Source organism: Salvelinus fontinalis, chromosome 34, assembly GCF_029448725.1.
Source record: "Salvelinus fontinalis isolate EN_2023a chromosome 34, ASM2944872v1, whole genome shotgun sequence".
Classification (NCBI taxonomy): domain Eukaryota; kingdom Metazoa; phylum Chordata; class Actinopteri; order Salmoniformes; family Salmonidae; genus Salvelinus; species Salvelinus fontinalis.
The window spans coordinates 10,936,444-10,955,555 of NC_074698.1; positions in this window are offsets into that span (position 1 = coordinate 10,936,444).

The window sequence follows — 19,112 nt, forward strand, 5'->3', positions numbered from 1 at the left end:
TAACCATAGACTCTCCTAGACAACTAAACATACATAGACAATACTAGAAACCTGTACTCCACACAAACCCATATACTATACACAACCCCTTTACCATAAACAACACCCAAAACCAACAAAACAAAAACATTCCCCATGTCACACCCTGACCTAACTAAAATAATAAAGAAAACAAAGAATAATAAGGCCAGGGCGTGACATAACCCCCCCCTTGAGGCGCGAACTCCGGGCGCACCATACACAGTCTAGGGGAGGGTCTGGGTGGGCTCCCCTCCACGGTGGCGGCTCCGGCTCTGGTCGTAGTCCCCACGTCACCACAGTACCTAACCACCTCCTAGGCTTCCTCCAAACGACCCCCCTCCACATTAACCCCATTGCATTAAGGGGGAGTTCCGGACTAAGGGACAGCTCCGGACTAAGGACCAGTACCAGGGTAAGGGGCAGTACCAGGGTCAGGGGCAGTACCAGGATAAGAGGCAGTACCAGGGTAAGGGGCAGCACCAGGGTAAGGGGCAGCACCAGGGTAAGGGGCAGCACCAGGGTAAGGGGCAGCACCAGGGGAAGGGGCAGCTCCAGGGTAAGGGGCAGCTCCGGACTGAGGAATGGCAGCTCCGGACTGAGGGACTGCAGCTCCGGACTGAGGGACTGCAGCTCCGGACTGAGGGACGGCCCATGGCTGGCTGACAGATCTGGCTGCTCATGGCTGGCTAACGGATCTGGCTGCTCATGGCTGGCTAACTGATCTGGCTGCTCATGGCTGGCTGACGGATCTGGCTGCTCATGGCTGGCTGACGGATCTGGCTGCTCATGGCTGGCTGACGGATCTGGCTGCTCATGGCTAGCTGACGGATCTGGCTGCTCATGGCTAGCTGACGGATCTGGCTGCTCATGGCTAGCTGACGGATCTGGCTGCTCATGGCTAGCTGACGGATCTGGCTGCTCATGGCTAGCTGACGGATCTGGCTGCTCATGGCTAGCTGACGGATCTGGCTGCTCATGGCTAGCTGACGGATCTGGCTGCTCATGGCTAGCTGACGGATCTGGCTGCTCATGGCTAGCTGACGGATCTGGCTGCTCATGGCTAGCTGACGGATCTGGCTGCTCATGGCTAGCTGACGGATCTGGCTGCTCATGGCTAGCTGACGGATCTGGCTGCTCATGGCTAGCTGACGGATCTGGCTGCTCATGGCTGGCTGACTGATCTGGCTGCTCCTGTCTGGTTGGCGGCTCTGGCAGATCCTGTCTGGTTGGCGGCTCTGGCAGATCCTGTCTGACGGACGGCTCTAGCGGCTCCTGTCTGGCTGGCGGCTCTAGCGGCTCCTGTCTGGCTGGCGGCTCTAGCGGCTCCTGTCTGGCGGACGGCTCAGTGGGCTCATGGCAGACGGGCGGCTTTGCAGGCTCATGGCAGACGGGCGGCTTTGCAGGCTCATTGCAGACGGATGGCTCAGATGGCGCTGGGGAGACGGATGGCTCAGATGGCGCTGGGGAGACGGATGGCTCAGATGGCGCTGGGGAGACGAGCAGTTCAGTCAATGCTGTGCAGACGGCAGACTCCTGCCGGCTGAGGCGCACTGTAGGCCTGGTGCGTGGTGCCGGGACTGGTGGCACCAGGCTGGGGACACGCATCTCAGGGCTAGTGCGGGGAGCAGCAACAGGACGCACAGGACTCTGGGGACACACAGGAGGCTTGGTGCGTGGTTTAGACACTGGTGGTAAAGGGCTGGAGACACGCACCATATAGCTAGTGCGTGGAGGAGGCACTGGTGGTACTGGGTTGGGGCGGGAAGGTGGCGCCGGAAATACCGGACCGTGCAGGCGTACTGGCTCCCTTGAACGCCGAGCCTGCCCAACCTTACCTGGTTCTATGCTCCCCGTCGCCTGACCAGTGCGGGGAGGTGGAATAACCCGCACCGGCCTATGTAGGCGAACCGGGGACACCATGCGTAAGGCTGGTGCCATGTATGCCGGCCCGAGGAGACGCACTGGTGACCAGATGCGTTGGGCCGGCTTCATGACATATGGCTCAACGCTCAGTCTAGCCCGGCCGATACGTGGAGCTGCAATGTACCGAACCGGGCTATGCACGCGTACAGGAGACACCGTGCGCTCTACTGCGTAACACGGTGTCTGCCCGTACTCTCGCTCTCCACGGTAAGTACAGGGAGTAGGCGCAGGTTTCCTACCTGACTTTGCCACACTCCCTTTAAGGCCCCCCCCAAGAAATTTTTGGGTTGTACTCACGGGCTTCCAGCCTTGTCTCCGTGCTGCCTCCTCATATCGCCTCCTCTCGGCTTTCGCTGCCTCCAGCTCTTCACGAGGGAGGCGATATTCTCCAGGTTGATCCCACGGCCCCTTACCATCCAGTATCTCCTCCCATGTCCAGAAATCCTTTGTGGGTAGGTCCTGTTGCCGCCTTCCATGCCGCTTGGTCCTATGGTGGGTAATTCTGTCACGATCGTGTACTGGAGAGAATGAGGACCAAGGCGCAGCTGGATATGAATACATCTTCTCTTTTTTTATTTAAAAGACGAAGATGAACACGACACGAAACACTTTAACAAAACTATACAAAACAACAAAACGACCGTGAAGCTACAAACGTTGTGCACAAACATACAGGCTACTAACGTTCTTACATAGACAATTACCCACAACCAATGAGAGCCTATGGCTACCCTAAATAAGGCTCCCAATCAGAGACAACCGAAATCAGCTGTCTCTAATTGGGAACTCATTCAGGTAACCATAGACTCTCCTAGACAACTAAACATACATAGACAATACTAGAAACCTGTACTCCACACAAACCCATATACTATACACAACCCCTTTACCATAAACAACACCCAAAACCAACAAAACAAAAACATTCCCCATGTCACACCCTGACCTAACTAAAATAATAAAGAAAACAAAGAATAATAAGGCCAGGGCGTGACAGCTTTCTCTTTGGGGTTTTAGGCTGGGCATCTGCATTGCTTTCTCTTTGGGGTTTTAGGCTGGGTATCTGCATTGCTTTCTCTTTGGGGTTTTAGGCTGGGTATCTGCATTGCTTTCTCTTTGGGGTTTTAGGCTGGGTATCTGCATTGCTTTCTCTTTGGGGTTTTAGGCTGGGTATCTGCATTGCTTTCTCTTTGGGGTTTTAGGCTGGGTATCTGCATTGCTTTCTCTTTGGGGTTTTAGGCTGGGTATCTGCATTGCTTTCTCTTTGGGGTTTTAGGCTGGGTATCTGCATTGCTTTCTCTTTGGGGTTTTAGGCTGGGTATCTGCATTGCTTTCTCTTTGGGGTTTTAGGCTGGGTATCTGCATTGCTTTCTCTTTGGGGTTTTAGGCTGGGTATCTGCATTGCTTTCTCTTTGGGGTTTTAGGCTGGGTATCTGCATTGCTTTCTCTTTGGGGTTTTAGGCTGGGTATCTGTGAAGCACTTTGTGCCAACTGCTGATGTAGAAATATCTTCATAAAATAAATGTGATTGATTAAACATCTAAAGCTCAATAATGTCCCTCATGTCAATCATGGTTTAGGATTTATTGTTGGCAATTACAAGATTATACTACAGGATGTCAAGGTGGCCCAAGGAGAAGTTTTGAACAGATTACAGAGACACAGTGCTCAAGAATGCTCAAAGTAACATGAAAATAACTAATAACCGAGGGATTTACTGTGAACACGAGCTACACTTACAAATTACTGGCTTCTGTAATAAAGTATGTCATTATTTTCTTCCAATAAACCAGCTATTGTAAAGGCATCTTTTGAGAAGAGGTCAATTACAATGATATGCAATGTAAGCAATTAAAGTCTTTATGAGATTAGTTTCGCAAATAGAAACCTTAATAGGGCAGTTATAGTCGCCAATGTCATAACAAGTCCTTCTAGGGAAGAAAATCCTTCATTTTGCTTTAGTCACTATGATCCAGAGACATCCTAGTATTTTCAATAATCTGTGGCCAAATGGTTTCCTTACTCTCTTCCTGAGGCAACCTTCACAGTTGACCAACAAATCAACTCTATGTCTAATCTGACTCGAACACAGTAGCACTCCGATCCAATATAAATGCCCATTTGTCATTGATTATGGATGGCTGTGGATGCTGCAAGCAATGTTTGTGCCTAGCTTTTCCTGTCCACACGCTCTCATGCAAGGGCTCCTTTTATATCCGTTGCTGTCACAAAGCACTGCTCTGATGTTGCCTGTGATCCTTTAGGTCTTCAGACAGCTCTAACACCCCCCTCTGCATTATTTCGGTACTTTGGATAGCCGACCTGAATACAGTGATCACAGCAAGGACAGGAATGTGTTGTCTTTTATGTACAGGCTTCTGTGCTCTAGGTCTAGACTTTGACGACAATGAGTGTGTCACGTCCTGACCTTAGTTCCTTTTTTATGTCTCTATTTTGGTTTGGTCAGGGCGTGAGTTGGGGTGGGCATTCTATGTTTTTTCATTCTATGTTTTGTTCTGCGTGTTGTATTTCTATGTGTTTGGCCTGGTATGGTTCCCAATCAGAGGCAGCTGTTTATCGTTGTCTTGATTGAGAACCATATTTAGGTAGCCTGTTCCCACCTGTGTTTGTAGGTAGTTGTTTCCTGTTTTGTGTTGTGTTGTGTCACCTGATAGGACTGTTTCGATTTTCGTTGTTTCACTTTTGTTATTTTGTATTCAGTGTTCAGTTGTAATACATTTAACATGGACACGTACCACGCTGCAGTTTGGTCCGATCTTTCATATTTCTCATCAGACGAGGACGACGATCGTTACAGAGTGAATGTAAAGGTATATAATTTATCAATGCAGGAATTGCTCTTAATAGAGGTACAGAACACGTGGACATCTAACAGTTATGGAATGGACTAGTCGCATCATAATAGTGTCTGATACACCCCAGCCCCAAGGCGATTCGATAATGATTGATGAGTGCATCAAAACACTTACTATAGCAATGGGCTGCCATGTCTATTGAAGCTACCAGTTCTCACAATATGTACCCTGAATCTCTTTTTTGTACCTGTATAATCTACAGCTTTACAGTAGGGTAAATCAATCACGCCTACAGTATACCTGCATACAACTTGCTTTGTGCACTGTACGTTACACATTGCGGCAGGCATCTAATTCATTTGTTATATTTACTGAATACTGTAGGATTACAGAGGAATAGAATATGTAGAATTGGCAACGCCCATAGAGCGCTATTACACATCCACCATCAAACAGCACCAGCATGCTCACTCACATTCTGCAGATGAGCACTGCAGAGGGAGGGCGGGAGGTGGGAAGCTACTCTGGTCAGTCTTGGGAGTGATTACCTAACCGTCTCCACATGGTGATGTTATTCCACTGACAGTGGCAAGATGAATATGTGTCTGTGTGTGGCGATCAGACCCCTGTGCTTCCGTGATAATAGTGTTTAATAACTCACCCTCAGCAATACATAGACATTGTCCAGCCAGGATCCTTGCCAGGAATGCTTGATTTACCAAACCTCTTGAAAGGGGAAAAAATCTAATTGAGGAGACGGATTGCTGAAAATGCTCTCCAGCAGACCCATGAATCAAAGTTTAATCAGAGCACACAGAGTGCCAGGGTAGACATAGACCACTCAGTAGGACCACTGTCTGTGGTACTGCTCCTCCTGCACTCAGCTCTCTCTCTTTATATGTGCGTCTCTAAACACTCTCTCTATTCTCCTCTATCTATTCTCCATCTCTCGGCACAATCAACATTTACCTTTTGAGTTCTAATGAAATTGTTTTTTACACAGTGGAGAAAGCTCGATAGTCTGGAGACAGCCCATCTTCAGGACATCAGACTATTGAACAGCCATCACTAGCCAGCTACCTGCCCGGTACTCTGCCCTGCACCTTGAGACTAATGCCCCATGTACAGTATAATTTTTTGCTATCTAGAACCTAAAAGGCTTCTTCGGCTGTTCCCATAGAATAACCATTTTTTGTTTCCAGGTAGAACCTTTTTGGGTTCCATATAGAACCCTTTCCACAGAGGGTTTTACATGCAACCCACAAGGGTTCTACCTGGAACCAAAAAGGGTTCTCCATGGAACCAAAAAGTGTTTTCCTATGGAAACAATCAAAGAACCCTTTTGGAACCCTTTTGCCTATGGTTTTTTTTGCTTAACAAGTCACATAATAAGTTGCACGCACAAGTCACATAATAAGTTGCACGGACAAGTCACATAATAAGTTGCACGGACAAATCACATAATAAGTTGCACGGACAAGTCACATAATAAGTTGCACGGACAAGTCACATAATAAGTTACACGGACAAGTCACATAATAAGTTACACGGACAAGTCACATAATAAGTTGCACGGACAAGTCACATAATAAGTTGCACGGACAAGTCACATAATAAGTTGCACGGACAAGTCACGTAATAAGTTGCACGGACAAGTCACATAATAAGTTGCACGGACAAGTCACGTAATAAGTTGCACGGACAAGTCACGTAATAAGTTGCATGGACAAGTCACATAATAAGTTGCGCGCACAAGTCACGTAATAAGTTGCACGGACAAGTCACATAATAAGTTGCACAGACAAGTCACGTAATAAGTTGCACGGACAAGTCACATAATAAGTTGCACGCACAAGTCACGTAATAAGTTGCACGGACAAGTCACATAATAAGTTGCACGGACAAGTCACATAATAAGTTGCACGGACAAGTCACATCATAAGTTGCACGGACAAGTCACATAATAAGTTGCACGGACAAGTCACATAATAAGTTGCACGGACAAGTCACATCATAAGTTGCACGGACAAGTCACATAATAAGTTGCACGCACAAGTCACATAATAAGTTGCACGGACAAGTCACATAATAAGTTGCACGGACAAGTCACATAATAAGTTGCACGGACAAGTCACATAATAAGTTGCACGGACAAGTCACGTAATAAGTTGCACGGACAAGTCACATAATAAGTTGCACGCACAAGTCACGTAATAAGTTGCACGGACAAGTCACATAATAAGTTGCACGCACAAGTCACATAATAAGTTGCACGGACAAGTCACATAATAAGTTGCACGGACAAGTCACATAATAAGTTGCACGGACAAATCACATAATAAGTTGCACGCACAAGTCACATAATAAGTTGCACGGACAAGTCACATAATAAGTTGCACGCACAAGTCACATAATAAGTTGCACGGACAAGTCACATAATAAGTTGCACGGACAAGTCACATAATAAGTTGCACGCACAAGTCACATAATAAGTTGCACGGACAAGTCACATAATAAGTTGCACGGACAAGTCACATAATAAGTTGCACGGACAAGTCACCTAATAAGTTGCACGGACTCACTCTGTGTGCCATAATAGTGTTTAACATGCTTTTTTAATGATTGAGCAACCTGGGGCGGGAGGTAGCCAAGGTTAAGTGCGTTGGGCCAGTAACTGAAAGGTTGCTGCTTCGAGTCCCTGAGCTGACTAAGTGAAAAATCTGTTGATGTGCCCTTGAGCAAGGCACTTCGACCTAATTGCTCCTGTAAGCCATTCTGGATACGAACATCTGCCCTAATTACATAAAATAAATGAGGATGGATCAACAACATTGTAGTTACTCCACTAAACTAAAGTGAAAAGAAGGAAGCTTTTACAGAATAAAAATATTCCGAAACATGCATCCTGTTTGCAATAAGTTACTAAAGTAAATGTAAATAAATGTGGCAAAGAAATGAACTTTATGTCCTGAATACAAAGGGTTATGTTTGGGGCAAATCCAACACATCACTGAGTACCACTCAGTACTCATATTTTCAAGCATGATGGGACTGCATCATGTTATGGGTATGCTGGTCTTCGGCAAAGACTAAGGAGATTTTTAGGATAAAAATAAATGGAATAGAGCTAAGCACAGGCAAAGTCCTTGAGGAAAACATGGTTAAGTCTGCTTTCCAACAGACATTGGGAGACAAATTCACCTTTCAGCAGGACAATAACCTAAAACACAAGGCCAAATATACTCTGGAGTTTACCAAGATGACATTGAACGTTCCTGTGTGGCAAGTTACAGTTTTGCCTTAAATAGGCTTGAAAATGTATGGCAATATTTGAAAATGACTGATATACAACCAACTTGATAGAGTTTGAAGAATGTTTTAAGGAATAATGTGCAAATATTGTACAATCCAGATGTGCAAAGCTCTTACAGAAAGACTCAAGTGCTCAACAGGGATGCTGGCCCATGTTAACTCCAGTTGTGTCAAGTTGTCTGGTAGTGGATCTCTACTCCGAATAGCTCGTTCCATCTCATCCCACAGACTATAATTGCTGCCAAAGGTGGTTCTAACATGTTTTGACTCCGGGGTATGAATACTTACAGTAAGAGTCAAAAGTTTGGACACACCTACTCATTCAAGGGTTTTTCTTTATTTTTACTATTTTCTACATTATAGAATAATTAAAAACTATGAAATAACACATATGGAATCATGTAGTAACCAAAAAAGTGTTAAACAAATCAAAATACATTTTAGATTTTAGTTTACTCAAAGTAGCCATCCTTTGCTTTGATGACAGTTTTCCACACTCTTGGCATTCTCTCAACCAGCTTCACCTGGAATGCTGTCCCAACATCCCACACCATCTCAATTGGGTTGAGGTCCGGTGATTGTGGAGGTCAGGTAAACTGATGCAGCACTTCATCACTCTTTCTTGGTCAAATAGCCCTTACACAGCCTGGAGGTGTGTTGGGTCATTGAAAAACAAATGATAGTCCCACTAAGCGCAAACCAGATGGGATGGCGTATTGCTGCAGAATGATGTGGTAGCCATGCTGGTTAAGTGTGCCATGCATTCTAAATAAATCACTGACAGTGTCACCAGCAAAGCAGCCCCACACCATCACACACCCTCCTCCATGCTTCACGGTGGGAACCACACATGCAGAGATCTCTGTGAAGCATTTATTTGGGATGCAATCTGAGGTGCAGTTAACTCTAATGAATTTATCCCTTCCAAATGTAATTCTCTACTGTCTATAGACACCACATATGAATATGCTGTATTCTGACACATGGTCACTGTAATATATCTAATCTGGATTCTGACACATGGTCACTGTAATATATCTAATCTGGATTCTGACACATGGTCACTGTAATATATCTAATCTGGATTCTGACACATGCTCATTGTAATATGTCTAATCTGGATTCTTAATTGTACTCGTTCGGTAATTTCTTGATTACTTGTTTCGATTTTTGATATTTTTTTGTATTTGTATTGTATTTGCTAGACATTCTACTGCACTGTTGGAGCTAGTAACATAAGAATTTTGCTGCACCTGCTATAACACCTGCAAATCTGTGTACGCAACCAATAAACGTTCAATTGATTATGATTTGAGAGCAGCTCCGATAGAGTATTTCCCTATTTAGTTGTAAGAGTTGTATCTGTACTGTACTGATATTTAATGCAGTATTGTCCTTTGAAACACTGGATAATGCATCTAAAATAGTCACACTGGACTCTGGACTGTAACAGTATAGCTTTTGTGGTGTCTATACCTGCGCTGGAATATACTGTAAAATCCTTCCTATCATCCCAAACTAAAGGGTTCATCTTTCAGAGTGAGACAGTATTCAGCCTTCATTTATTGGGGGATATCAACATAGTCTTCAGGTTGGTCTGTATACATGCTCTCAGCCTGGTGGTCACAGCTGAGCAACCTTTTGCATCAAATCTTCATTGGGTGGTCTGTGTTCCTCCAGCCCCCCTTAATAGCAGGGTGGTACAATTGATAGCGTGGCAGCCTGTCAAGCCTCAGTGGTAGGACATTATAACATGCTTTCAACGGACGTATCAAGTCAAGCAAAGCTTTCAGGGCTGTAATTTCCTTAAAATGGGAGTGCTCTCAGCTTCAGTTGGCAAGGAGTGTTATTCTGTCTTTCCATTTGAAACCATTGACGCTGCATTGTGTTGCTACACTCCATTCTGGAGTATTTTGGGGGATTGTTTCATCTGAGGCTGTATTTGTCGCCCTTGATGAAGATTGGTTGAAAGTAATTGCTGCTGGCAGATACTTTTCCTGGAATAAGAACCTCAACTTTCATCTTTGTTTTCCTTAATAGTTCTTATCTGTAATATCCTCTTATCTCTGGGAGTTAAGGCGAGATCAGTAGGGCATAATGCAACTCATGCAAGCGATCAATAAGAATCTATAGTTTTCATTACATTTTAGAAGTTTAGACAATTACGAGAAAAGTTATTTAAGTTGAATAAAAATGAATAGCTTTTCACCTTTGGGAGAAGGACTAAAAGTGAATAGAAAGGTTCAGCTTCTCACTCAGATCTACACTGAGTATACAACACACGAAGACATTTTGTACCCCCTTTAGCCCTTAGAACAGCCTCAGTTCGTCGGGCCATGGACTCTACAAGGTGTTGAAAGTGCTCAACAGGGATGCTGGCCCATGTTAACTGCAGTTGTGTCAAGTTGGCTGGCAGTGGATCTCTACTCCGAATAGCTCGTTCCATCTCATCCCACAGAAGCTCAATTGGATTGAGATCTGGTGACTGGGCAGGCCACTGCAGTAAGCTGAATTCCCAGTCATGTTCATGGAACCATTCCTGGACAATCTTAGCCTTGTGGCATGGGGCTTTATCCTGCTGAAAAAAAATCTATTCACAGATAGATACACTGCTGTCATGAAGGGATGCACCTGATTGGCAATGATGTTCAGATATGCTGTGGCATTCAAACGTTGCTCCACTTTTATCAAGGGGCCCAATGTGTGTCATGAAAACAAACCCCACACCATCACACCACCAGCAGCAGCCTGCAATGTTGACACACGGCATGATGGATGCATGTACTCATGTGGTTTTCTCCATACCCTAGTCCTCCCGTCAGCTTGAAACAGCAGGAACCAGGATTCATCAGACCAGCCAATGTTTCTCCAATTCTCCAGTGTCCTGTGTTTTTGTTCCTTTGCCCACTGCAACCGCAGTTTCTTGTTTCTTGCTGAAAGAAGAGGACATCTGTAAGGTCGTCGGCTGCCATACCCCATTCATGTCAAGGTACAATGAGTTGTTCATTCTTTTATGGGTCTTTGGGCACCAATGTTGTACTGGACTGTCAGTCGACTAACTGTAACCCGTCTGTTGCTCTGCAGAATTCGTGTCAGACTCCTTTGTCCTCTTTCATCAATGACCCGTTTTCGACAACTTTCCTGCCGGTGGCTGGATATCCTTTGGGTGTTGGACCATTCTTGATACACCCGGGAAACTCTTGAGCGTGAAAAACCCAGCAGATTTGCAGTTCTTGACATACTCAAACCGGTGCTCCTTGCACCTAATACCATACCCCATTCAAAGGCACTTAAATATTGTGTCTTGCCTCAAGGCTTAAACATCTGTTAACCTGTTTCCTCCCCTTCATCTACACTGACTGGAAAGAGTCGTGTATATCTACAATGCTGTATACTAAATTGGAAATTGTTCTTTATGCAGGTGTCATGGACAGCAAACAAAAACACATATATGTGGCTGTAGCTCAGAGAAGAGAGGAATAGCGAGACAGACAGACAGACAGACAGACAGACAGACAGACAGACAGAATGTATCTTAGTTATTATATGATTCCCATTCAGACATAGATTCCTAGTGCTTTGAGTGCTGATACCTGCATCTGATCAAATATATTGTGCTATGTGTTGCAATACGGCAATGTGTGTGTCTGCAGTATATTTGTGTATTTGTGTCATGCACTAGCAATGGATGAGACTTCAACCACAACAAAGAAGTCTCTCGAGATGACTGGATAAGTATTAGTATGGGAGGTAATCCAATGCACTGATACACAGAAGGACACTACGCCCTTCAAAACGTCTGTAACAGGACCCAGTGGACCAGTTTAGACAAATACAAAAGAGCAGTATACCTGACTGGGGATCAGGTCCGAGTTTTACTGTTCAGACTCTTGTGTTTAGTATGGCTGGACTGTAGAGGGGGAGGCTCGTAGGAGAATGTGGTCTGAATGAGGATGGAATTCCTGGCTGGCTACCATCCCTATTAACTACAGAAAAGTAGTTTTTCTCATCTTAATTAAATCGAGTATGATCAGGCTACATTTGATGTTTGCACAGCTCAAAGTCTGTTTAAACGTGCAGGTTATATCCAAACAGTAACACTTTACTTGACAACCAGTGTCATAACATGTTATGTGGCTGGATGTCCTTTGGGTGGTGGACCATTCTTGATACAACCAGGAAACTCTTGAGTGTGAAAAACCCAGCAGCTTTGCAGTTCTTGTCCTACTCAAACCGGTGCTCGTGGCATCTACTACCATAACCCGTTCAAAGGCACTTAAACGTTTTGTAGTGCCCATTCACCCTCTGAAAGGCACACATACACAATCCATGTCTCAAGGCTTAAACACAGTCATAACCCTGTCATAATATGTCATAACTCTGTTATGCCCCATATGTTTACACCTGTTGTGACATATTGCATTATTTAATGGCTGGTTATGACACCTACATTTATCCAAATTCGTTTTTTTGCCTGCCAAGAAGGTTCCTTTCCTTTGAAAGTTTGTTTCTTAAATCTGTTGTTATTGTTGTTGTTTTAGTAATGAATTCTTTACAGTCATGTTTTTTACATCATATTTTAAATAACTTTTAGAAAATACACTTTGACACTGTCATGAAGCATTATGACCACCATAATCATAAGCCAGATAGGCCTGTCATGTTATATAACATAAACATACTGGTGACACGTAGGCTATGGCGTAATGGGATGTTTTGCCTTGTGTGGTAGGTTTTGTACGCAATATATGTCACAACAGGTCAAAATATATGTGTCATGACAGTGCTATGACCATATTGTAACAGGTTATTACACGTTATGTCAGCTGTTATAACATATTATGACACGGTTATGACCGTCTTATTACGCTGGGTGTCAAGTAAACTGTTACCAAACACACAAACAAAACACACAACAACAATCTCCAGCTGACACTTTGGACATTGTGTTCCAGGAAATCCTGCCAACGACCAAATGGTAATGCAATAGAGTCTCTGACGCGACAGTCAGCATATGACAAATGACCAAAAAAAGGTTCTCTCCTATTTTTTGGGACCTTGTTCTGTTTATGCTTATTCTCCTCCTCAACTTGACTTTGGCGCAGGGAGAGATGATCAATGATTGCATTTTTTTTACTCCTGTCCTCCTGTTTTCTTTCCACCACAAGGTACCTAGCTACAGCCCCCCCCCCCCCCCCCCCCCCTACAGTACCTCTCCTCCAGCAGACACTGACTGCCTATCTGACTGGCCTCCATCCAGACAGGACCAACTGAGCAGAAAATGTAACAGCAGCATCAGTATTTGCCACAATCAACTTGTTCTTATTAAATATTTATGTATCTGTCCCAAAGCTGCCTCGTGATAAAGACCTCACTAGATGGTCTCTGCGGTGCCCGATATCCTCAGATTGAAATGAACATACTGTAGTGTGCAGCACGTCTTCTCTCTGGCTGTTTCAGAACTTTGTGACACAGAGTATGATGCAAACATAGCAACAAAGAATCTGTCAGTATTATCGCCACAAGTTATTCTAAAGAAGAACAAGAGAAAACGGATGTGCAAGAACCCGCAGACAGTTTCAGCTCAGTATTTCTCCACAGTCGGCGCCCCGTGCCTTTCTATTTTAAATCCCTTCCCAAATCCCAGTAAGAACATTAATTGAGACCAGATTTCAGGAGGATAAAGGTGCCACGTCTGCATGGATGAGACTAAATGAGTTCTGAATATGAAGAGGGGACTGAGTAATATTCACACATAAATAATGAACACAGTTGAATCTCAGAGTGCTCTAAAATGTAGCCCTCACACATGAATTATGCATATGGTTTGGTGCTTGGCTGATCCATTTGAGATTTTATGTACTGGTGTTTGTGACAGTGAAAAGCTAAACATCTGTATTCTGTTTGTCTAGTAAGAATTCAATATTACATTTCCCTATTGATGGTGAAGATTGAAATTTGCTCTGCTCCGTCGAAGCAACTTAACATCAAAGTATAGTCATGAGTTGCTTGTATGTACTTGGTTAAAAATAGTATAACTAGCTTTTCAAGTCATTTGAACGTTGCATTGGTGACACTCTAGGAAAAAAAAGGTGCTACCTGGAACCAAAAAGGGTTCTTCGGTTCTCCCCGTAGAACCCTTTGAAGAACCCCTTTTGGTTCCAAGTAGAACCCTTTTGGGTTCCATGTAGAACCCTTTCCACAGAGGGTTCTACATAGAATCTAAAAGAGTTCTACCTGAAACCAAAAAGGGTTATCCTATGGGACAGCCGCAGAACCCTTTGGGAACCCTTTTTTTCTATGAGTGTAGCTCTGCAAACATTTCCCTCAACTCTTTGATAGAAGGACACTGCAATGAGTCAATGTCTTTATGTGTGCCAGCCGTTGAAATAAGCACCCTATGAAGACCATGAGGCCCTCCTCGCCTCCTCGTTGCAGGCATGTTTTGATCGTGGCCTCTAGCAAATCACCTGTTAGTACTGGGATCAATGGTCTGTGTCAACCCATTTCACAGACAAGTGCTTCTGTCTGGGGGAGGAGTCAGTGACACAAACAACTGTGATTTACATAGACAATAGGGTGAGCTTTACGGAGCAGTATGGGTCACTCACCTAGTATCCTATCCATTTAAAAGCTTTTACCAGAGACAAGTCTACCATAGTCTAGGCACTTGTTGGATTTTGTTCAATAATGCTTCCTTCATCTCCTATTGATAAGTGATCAATACAAGACTTAATCAGTGTGTACCGAACAGTGTGTTACACATATGTGTTACACCTTTCTACGGTTGAGCTGAAACTCCTATTAGACTCATCTAAAGCCACTGTCTGAGTCCAACTGAAAAGAAGCAGATACTGTCATCACTAAAGGATGCAGAAAATAAACAGAGACTGCCCTTTAAATTGCGTTCCGCTAATTACTAAGGAATCCGTTGACAGTAACTAATAGTCGTCACTGGCCTTACTAATGAGAGGGCAAAGTTTGGTTTATTGGGACAGGGAGAGATTCAGCACATTCAGTGTCATTATCAGAATAATTTCCGGTCTGGAAGCCTGAGGAGAACCTGTGATAGATGGCCTCATTGAGGGCCAGCTCTCATTCCTCAGCCATTTTGTTTGGATTCAATTTGGTTGGGGGCTCAAAATAGATAACGCTCTGGTTAGGTGCTCGCTGTTTGCGTGCATTTCACAGGGTGTCAGTGAACCAGATGCTGTAAAGAATATGTGGAAATGCAATCTTAAAGAGGGGGCAGGAAATGAAAAGGCGTTGAAAACCTCATCACACCCATCGATCTACTCTCATTGCATTTGAGGTTTGCAGAAAAATGCCTGGATTATGTTCGACAGTATAGTTTTCAAAGACAAAGGTCTGGTTCCTGCTGTTGAAATCCTGACCTATACAGTCAACTTCCAAAATGTTGTCTGGCAAGAAATACCAAAATATATAAATATTTGCCACCTGTTCTATGCTCATACTTAAACAAAATGTTTTAATGTTAAACTCTGTTATTGTGAAAAGGTTTGTTAGCATTTTCTTCCCATTTAATTCCATCAACATTAAATATGCAATATCTCTCACTCAAAAATGCCCCCATTTTCAGCTATGTTGTTTCCCTTGCCCTGTACCATTTGACTGACAGTCACCTATGTCTCAAAATGATGTTTCCCCCCACTAATGAACAGCTCTGTCCCTAAAATGCTGGTGCATCTAAAACTGTAACCATGACACGGGGTGTGAATGTAATGTAAATTAGCAAAACAGTCAACTCAGAGAAGATGGTACAGTATTTTTGCAGCGTCTACAGTATGTTATTGGTTCTGTGTCTTCCACTGTAAACCACAGTCCATCCACAGGAGAAGGCTGTGCTGATAGTTAAACATATAGCATTCCATACCTGATCGCTATTGAAAAAATGTATGCAAATAAATGTGTTACCTATAAGTATTATAAACTTCCAAAAGTCCATGATAGTCTCCTACCTTTTAAGAACTCAATGATGCTGGCGCCTCAGCAGAAAACCACTTATGGTAGGTGCTCCAATTAAAACTAGAGTTTAATATCAAATGTGTGGGTGGGACAGAGAAGATGTATGGAGGGGCTCTTTATGACATCTAATAACATTTTTATAGTCAAATCCTCCTCAGCTGTCTGGCAGAGACACAACCAGCACTAGAAAAACAACCCACAATTTGAAAGATGACACTTTCCGATGAATTATGCCATGTGCCGTTCTTAGTATCATTCTGCATTCTTCAAATATAGTGTTTGACAATACCTCCGTCATTGTACACAAACCATCAAGAACTGAGCAAGAAATGCCACTAGGAAAGCTTATTAATTACCATTACTAATAATACAGGTAAGAATATTGAAAATGTACATTATACACTGTCAGACCACATAACAGTCAGAGTTATTCATAACATTTTTATTTCCTCATAAAGTTACAGCCTTTGGACATCCAACACAGATAAATAATTCAACATATTCAAATCGACTAAATACCTAATATCAGACCGACAAAACCCTTCAGAATAAAATCCATGTTAGGAAGTCTTTTTGAGGAGTTCAAAACAGACCAGCTTGAGATTGCATTAATGAACACATACTACATCTTGCCACAGTAGCATGTCTAGCCTTCTGTAGAAGTTAGTTATATAGTCTCTGCTACCTCTCAGAGAGTTCACAGCCCCTTTCTAAGCTCCTGTGTCTCAGCTCTATGTGCACAGGATATGAATAATGTGACGTTGGAGTCTTGGCTGGTTGGCATCTTTTTCCCCTGTGCTTGCAAAAACGCTGTGCTCGGACTTTGGACCCTGCTCCTCAGTGTGAACAGATTGGAGAGGATCAGACCTGGTCCCTGTTCTGAGGATCCTGCTGAACACTGCCAGCATAAACTGTCTATGAGACAATTACTCATTTCCAGGAAGCACTCCCACTGAGACACTCAGCGGATCACCAAAAGGGTGACATTTCTAAGCCCATGTTCCTCCTTTTGTGAGAGACTTAGGAAATCGATAGATGAAAATTGTTCTGATTTGAACAACACGGGCAAAATGTCAGCAACAATTAGCTGAGTCAGTGGCTGGCAGGCAGGGAAATGGCCTGCTGTTCAATGGCCTTTAGCTGGGTTCTGGCTTGTCTGTTATTCTGTTTCTAAGATATTTATAAAAAAAACAAATAAATAAAACCCCCAGACAGGTGCAGTGAAATGTGTTGTTTTATAGGGTCAGCCATAGTAGTACAGCACCCCTGGAGTAAATTAGGGTTAAGTGCCTTGCTCAAGGGCACAGACCGATTTTTCACCTTGTCGGCTCTGAAATCAAACCAGCAACTTTTCGGTTTCTGGCCCAATGCTCTAACCGCTAGGCTACCTGCCACCCAAATGATGTGTATACCGTACACGAAGGTCTGCACAAAGTCATAGTTTAATGTTTTACTGTTGTTGGCTGAGTTTGACAAGTAGATTGTTCATAATTCCATGAAAAAGTCCATGTAAATGTATACGTAGTACTGCCTAGCGGTGAAGAAATCAAACAGGTTCATATGAAAACACATTCTTCAGCGTTAGCTTCACATAGGTCTCTTACTCAAATGTATCTACAATTGTGCTGCATATGTCATGTATTCTCCAGTACATAATGTCACGTTTTCCACTCTAGGTAGCACCCTTAGTGTGGGTGGAGTCATTTTCTCTTTCAGACTCCAAGTGACGCATGCAGTCAAGTCTGTTATCTCATTATGGCTGAATGATAGCATGAAACCACATTAAAAGAAATGAACAGATGTGTTATGGACAGTAAAGTAAAGAGCGAGGGGGACAGCTCAGCTCGATGCAAAAGGTAACAGAAAGGGCAGCCAGCAGTTTGGTGGAGTGGTTTGCTTAAATATGTAAAATCCTCCTGCTGTGCTGCATACTGTACAGTATCATGGCGGTGGAATACAGTAGTTTATCCCTGTTCAACAACAACAAACTACATCAGACTTCAATAAAACACAAGCTGGCTAATCATTTTTTTTCAACTTGGATGGCACATTTATTTATTTACTATATATACGGGTGAGGGATATTGTGTCATTGCATTACAGTTGTCAGTGCAACTGCAGTTTCTCCCATAGGGTATAAAGAAACACATTCAAAGTTCTCCCACTGTGGAAAAGCACTAGAACATGTATGTATCTCAACGTTCATTGTAACTGTGTGACAATCTCTCATTAACAGTATTCAACAGGTAAAAAATGACGACAATAACATGTAAAATGTCATACATAATCTATACTGGATAACAGTATTAAGTCCCCTACATGCACTGCATTGAGACATCCGTCCTTTTTACAGCATTGGGGTACAGGAGTTAGAGCTCAGAGCAGCATACAGTAGAGAACAGTTGCCATTTTCAGCACCAAGGACAGCACAATGCACATTATTAGAACTGTGAACCATTTTCAGCACCATGGACAGCATCATGCACATTATTATAACTTTGAACCATTTTCAGCACCATGGACAGCATCCAAAGTAATACTGTGGGGAAAATGTCTTCCTTAAAATGATTGATTATCAAAGACTGATAGGACATTAACCATCAGCCACCAATCCTTACTACTCCCTCAGAATCTGATGAGTAGACCTAATTTATTTGAAATAGGAGAATTTAGAACCCCCCCCACGCAAGGACAAGAGTTTGAGCGTTTTATCCATGTTTATACAGAGACCTACAGTGCCTACTTTTCCAAATTAGACATTGAGACTCATTATGAAATAAAAAAGCTAACTGTTAGGCAAGGAATACAGCCAGAGAAGACATGCTTTTAAAATTCCCTTTGCACTGTCCCGTGGATTCTTTCAATATTAACAATTCTGCTAGATGGAGGTTGAGCTATGAGGACATGAGTCCAGAACCCAGCCTCAATACAACAGCCCTCCGCCATTCTAAGAGTGATGAACCTACATGACCAGTACAAACTGAGCAGTACACAGTTGGGTAATACTGTAGAGCTCCCTTAAAGCATTTGCACTTTGAAGCCCCAGGGTTCTCT